The sequence below is a fragment of the Copidosoma floridanum genome, unplaced genomic scaffold (genome assembly GCF_036245765.1).
Source record: "Copidosoma floridanum isolate Cflo_tuat_1 unplaced genomic scaffold, Cflo_Japanese_pri ptg000030l, whole genome shotgun sequence".
NCBI classification, from domain to species: Eukaryota; Metazoa; Arthropoda; class Insecta; order Hymenoptera; family Encyrtidae; genus Copidosoma; species Copidosoma floridanum.
The window spans coordinates 41,686,706-41,693,210 of record NW_028321907.1 but is presented as its reverse complement, the minus strand read 5'-3'; positions in this window follow the sequence as shown (position 1 = coordinate 41,693,210).

Here is a 6,505-nt window from a genome sequence, read left to right as displayed (position 1 = left end):
AGCAAAAGTAATTGAACTTCTCGATGCACTGCAGCACCAAACAAGCCATTCCGTCGATTTTAAAAAACATTAGCCAACTCCACTTGATGAATAATCCAGCGGCAACCAATAATAGGGTCATCAAGCCCTTGGATCTCGCGATTTTGCGGAGCTTAGTGTAGCACTGGAGAGTCACCAAGGAAGCGAGAATCCGCGAGTCAATCAACGAAGCCGAGTCGAGGATTGTGGAACGAGCAAGGAAGCTGGAGCAGGAGGTCGAGGCTTTGCGGGCGATAGAAAGCTCGAGAAGCAGCATCGCTAGAAGAAGAGCCGAGCGTGCAAGTGCCAACTTTCCCCATGTGCTCGCGAGATCTGTTCTGCTCAGAGGTGATTATTAATTGCATTGGACGTTAGACAACAAAGTATAGTACACCTCTCATCATGTTTGGAATTAATTTACTCCGTGAACTGACAGGAAAGAGTCTCTTTAAACATAGGTAACAGTGGAAAAAGAGAACTACTTCTGAGACAATAGCATCAAAATCGAGATACAATCTTTTGATAAATAAATGAGATACCAAACCAACTTCTCACCCAACTTTGACATTTTCAAACGTGTATTTTCGTAATACGTATCTACGTGGGATATCTCGAGACGAAATATTTTTACCATATATTTTATTCCCCTTTTTTTATCTATCTTGGCTTTAAACTCTCGCACGGTTGCCCTGAGTAGTGCTTCTAAGTAGTACGAATCCAAGTTTGGTCAGACATAAGAAAATTTTTCAATCAGTATTCCTATAAATTGAATTTTAAGTAGTACTAGTCCCAGTTTGGTAAGATAAAAGAATATTTTTTAATCAGTATTCCTGTTAGTCCGATTTTCAGTAGTGCAAGTCCAAGTAAGATTCGTCAGGATAATAATTTCAAACTAGTTTTCACATCAAACCGATTTTAAGTAGTACGAGTCCAAGTTTTGCCAGACATGAGGATATTTTTTAATCAGTATTCCTATAAATTCAATTTCAAGTAGTGTGAGTCCAAGTTTGGTCAGATATGGACAGATTTTTTACAAATATAGATACACGTTTTTTAGAAATGTATCTATAATACAGGGGGAAAAATAATTTTAATGAATTCACAGAAATCAACGCGGACGCAACTGTGCCCGTCATGCGGGCATCTCAGGGGACTCAATGCTTTCGAGACCGATCACCGCGAGCGGGTCTCAAGAAAGTGTGTCGACTGCACGGCTCTCAGGCCAGGGCGCCGACCTGGCCACTACCCAGAAATCTACGAGAGGTTGCTCAGAGAGCTGCGAAGGCACGAAGCTGTTAGGTAGCCCCACCCTTTAAATCATCCCAAATTATTTTTTTTTTCCCACTTCAATTCCCTTATCGTTTACCGCAGACAAGACGGTTACAGCAGCCTTGCGTTTGTCGTGGGTCCAAAGGCAGTTGGTTACCTGGTAAATGACATATGGCACGGGCGCTCGATTTTTTCGGGGTGTGACGAGCTCGAGTGACTGCGGCTCGCGAGGCTTGACCCTCGCAAGCCCTGGACGCCCTGGAATAATCTGTTGGGGACAAGACGAAAGCCTCAGATGCACGAGGTGCTCGCGAGTGATTCCTCGGGCACACCGAATGCCTATGACGGAGAACTGGTTTGCAAACTCAGGAGGATGAATGCACTGGCGAGACTTTACTTCGACTCAATGGTCAGGTACCCCTTGAAATCGGGAATGTCTCTGTGAGGTAGGATTTTTGTACATAAGTGTTACGACCGTAACTGCTATTTTCTCAATAATGCAAATAAAGCATTGTTTCTTTGTTACGACATATTTTCTTATGATCACGCATTTGATCGAAGATACGGGCGTTTAAATTTTTGGGTATTGATTTTTCTTGAAATTTTGGATTTTGGATTATGCCAAGGCCTTGTAGTCGTTCATAGGAATCTTTTTTTTGTTGGGAAGGGTAATTCAATATATGAATTAATCTTTAAAAAGCAAGGCAGGGCCTAAAGTAATTAGAAATAAAAAAAATTAATTTCAATGATTCCACATTATCGCTCATTACGCTCTATCGTTATTATTCACGGAGATACAGGCGTTTAAAGTTTTCGGTATTGATTTAGCTAAAAATTTTGGATTTTGGATCTTGCCAAGGCCATGTAGTCGTTAAAAGGAATTTATTTGACTGTTGGGAAGTGTAATTTATTATATGGATTATTTTTCTAAAAGCAAGGCCTAAAGAAATAAAAAAAAAAAAAAAAATTTAATGATTCCAAATTATAAGTATTTCGGAAAACTAAGATTTTGGGCTTTAAACATAACCAAAACTCAAAACGGTAGTATCTCCGTAAATAATGAAGATAGAGCAAAGAAAGACTTAATTTGAAATCATCAAAATTTATAGAAATTTTTTTTTTTTTTTTTTTTTATGTCAGGCCTTTGCAACTGCACTAAAATAATTATATTGTTGTAGTTTAGTGTCCAGGCAGTCTATAACATCAAAGAAAATAGTCCCAAACTCGTGAAAACGATTAAATTCTAAGATTTAGGGTTTAAAAATTAGCTAAAACCTCAAAAAGCCGTATCTTCATAAATAATAAAGATAGAGCAGAATAAGCCTTAATTTGGAATCATTAAAATTATAAAAATTTTTATTTTTTTTTTTTTAAATAAGGCCTTTGCAACTTTACAAAAAAAAATGAAATCAAAGTTGTTGAATTTTTAGGCAGTCTTGAACATATAAGCAAATAGACCAAAACCCGTGAAAATGCTTACAAACTAAGATTTTGGGTTCAAAAGTTGGCCAAAACTTGAAATAGCCGTAACTCTGTAAATAATGAAGATAGAGCAAAATAAGCCTCGATTTAGAATTATCAGAATTAAAATTTTTTTTTTTTTTTTTTAATTAGACCTTTGTAACTACACAAAAAAAAATTATATTGTAGTGGTTCAGTGTCCAAGCAGTCTAGAACATGAAAGCAAATAGACCCAAAACCATAAAAACGCTTAAAAACTAAGATTTTAGGTTTCAAAAATGGCCAAAATTTAAAACAGCCGTATCTCTGTAAATAATAGAGATGGCGCGAAATAAGCCTTAATTTAGAATCATCTAAATTAAAAATTTTTTTTTTTTTTTTTTTTATTAGGCCCTTGCAACTCCACAAAAAATGATAAAATTGTAGTTATTGAGCATCCAGGCAGTTGGGAACATCAAAGCAAGTAGACATAAACCCGTAAAAATGTTAAAAATTTGAGATTTCGGTTTTAAAAGTAGGCCAAAACTTAAAATGGCCGTATCTTAGTAAATAATGGAGAAAGAGCTAATTAAGCCTTAGTTTGGGATCATAAAAATTTTTGAAATTTTTGAAAATTTTTTTTTTTTATATAAGGCTTTTGCAACTACACAAAAAATATCATAAATGTATTATTCAAGTGTCCAGGCAGTCCAGAACACCTTAGCTTATGATTACAAACTCGTCGAAGCGCTAAAAACCTGAATTTTTAGGTTATAAAGATGGCTTCAACTTAAAACGGGTGTATCTTCGTAAAAAATTAAGATAGAGCTAAATAGGCCTTAATTTAAGATCACTAAAATTAAAAAAAAATTTTTTTTTCTTTTTCTTGATTTTCATCAGGCTTTTGCAACTCCACAAAAATTATCGTCAATGTATGATTCGAGTGTCTAGGTAGACCAGAACAACTCAGCGAATGATCACAAACCTGTAGAAACGCTAAAATTATGAATGTTGGGGTTAAAAAGATGGCCAAAACTAAAAACGGACGTATCTTCGTATATAATGGAGTTAGAGCTGTATAAGCCTAAATTATGGATCATCAAAGTTTAAAAAATTTTTTTGTTCTTTTTTTCTCATCATATCAGGCTCTTGCATCTTTACAAAAAATAATAAAAATTGCACAAGTTAGTTGGCAAGGCCGTCCAAAGCATCATGGCCCATGATAAACTTACTGTTATCAATTTTAAACAATTTATTCAATATGGCGGCGATTGAAGCGAGATTTATAAAAAGCAGCCAGGCTAAACACACGGAAAACTTTATATTTTTTAAGATTATGAGTTTTTAAAAGGTTCGGCTTGCAGATTCCAAGTCAGTCCGACTGGACTCAATCAGGGCGCATTCTATAAAGAAAGCGAAAATCTTGAATATAGCAGAAGTTTCAGCGAAATAACCCGAAAACAGCTAAGCTAAATACCTTTGCGAGTGAGTCTTACGATGATAGCCAGCGGTAAAAACGTTAAGTGGGGGGGGGAGAGGGGGGAACTTCGAATAAGCAATTCGCTTTGACAAACGTAAGAAAACTTGAGAGCACGAAACAAGCTTGCGACTGAGGCTACTGATTTATCAATAACCCAATAGCCCGTTAACCCTAATAGCCCAGTTAAACCACTGGCTCCTTATTGTTCCGGGCTAATGCTCTGCGCAAGCATCCTTAAGATGACGACGGTGACACTCTGCCCCGACAAGCTCCTTCACGCACGGTGTCTTTTTGTGGTGGTGGTGGTGGTTCAATAGTGGGGAAAAAAAAAAAACAAACAACGGCTGCATCGATGTGTTCTGCGTTTCCAACGTTTGTGCGCTCACTTGATCCAACGTCGTTTAATTTGGACCGTTGTTTATTACCGCGTCGGGTTCAATTGGCGCTATTCTCATCGAAACGGGGGGGTACCGTCGGAAAATTTTCACATACGGCGCGCTACCACCCCAATGCCGGCCAACCAAACACGCTAAAAATTAGTTGCTTAAACTCGGCTTTGGACATAAGGACGATTCAATCTCTTTTCATCTTCTTTGACCGGCGACTCTGACGCCTTTCATGCATGCATGCATTCGCGAGTAAATCACTGGGAACTTGTAGAGCAACTCACTAGCGACAAAAAAGCCCGCAGCGACTTTGTTAAGAAACGTCATTTTCACCTTCCAATAGCCTTTCATGGAAAGTTTTACTGGGGACAGCCGTTCATACGCAAGTTGATGTAAAGAATAGCTGAGGTGTAACGGATCAATGATAACTCGTTAGAGTCCAAGGAGTACGCTAATGTCTTGTCGGGTTTGCTCCTTGCAAAAGAGGAAAACAAGGACCGTGTGGTTAAAATTTTGATGCACATGCTTGCTACAATTTGGCGCAAGACTCAGGCTCTTGTTTTTATTCGATAGGGAGACGAAAGTATCAAGACGGCTTTTAGCAATGTTCACCTTGAGCTATACATAAAAAAAAATGAGAATAAAGTACCTGTGGATTGTCGTATCAAAGGATAAATATATATTAACAAAGCAACTTGTTAGTATTATATCAAACCTGAATACTACTTACAACAGGTAGCACTTGATTGTTTTTCCTCAGGTTATTAACTCAACGACCTCTATGATTTTACTTAAGAAATGCTGTCACCCCAACGGCGGCCAACCGAACACGCTAAAAAGTATTCGCGACGACTAACGGTCTGACGAATGGACGACTAGATCGTTTTCGATCGTGTTTCGCCGGCGACTCCAACGCCTTTCATGCATGGCCAAGACTTCAAACGGCCATATCTCCGTTAATAATGAAGATAGAGCGAAATCAGCCATAATTTGGAATCATTTGAATTTAAAAGACTTTTTTTTTTATTTTTTTTTTTGTATTTAGTCTTTACGACTACAAAAAAAATTATTAATATACATCAGTTGAGTGTCCAGGCACTCTAAAACATCATAGCAAATATACACGAACCCGTAAAAACACCTTTAATCTAAGATTTCGAGTTTAAACAATGGCCAAAACTTTAAACAGTCGTATCTCCGTAAGTAATTGAGATAGAGCAAAATAAGCCCTAATTTGGAATCATTCGAATAAAAAAATTTTTTTTTTTTTTTTTCTTTTTTTTCTTGTCTTATAACAATAACCCAATAACAATAATAATGATGATAATGATGATGATGATGATGATTATCCTCCACCAATTAATACCTGTTCGTTTCGTGGCCATTGCTTTATATTTACGGGGCGCACTATATCCTTCACTTTATCCAATGAATCACGATAAAAAGTATTCGCGACGACTCACAGTCTGACGAATGGACGACTTGATCGTCCTCGATCGTGTTTCGCCGGCGACTCCGACGCCTTTCATCTTGCCAAATACGGCAGTGATGTCACGCACGCGACACGTAGTAACACTAGAATCTACTTTGGTTTTCGTCAGTGACTCTTTAGACTTTTTCAAACAAGCATTTGCGCTGTTAAATTCTAGTAGTTTTACAAAAATGAGTGATTGGGAAGATCCGATTACTGGTAAAAGTAGACGGGCAGAAGAAAATCCTATGAACCAACCTCCTTTGCCTTCAGTAATGTTTTTCGATCCCAAGCTAACGGGAACAAAACATCAGATCACGTCTCCCAGCAGCATATCAAGAAATTTGGATGTTAAACTCAGCGTTGATTCGTCATCAAAGTACAATGCTAAAGTAAGGCCATGAGCTATGATACTCAAATATGAATTTATTAGACCCTCCT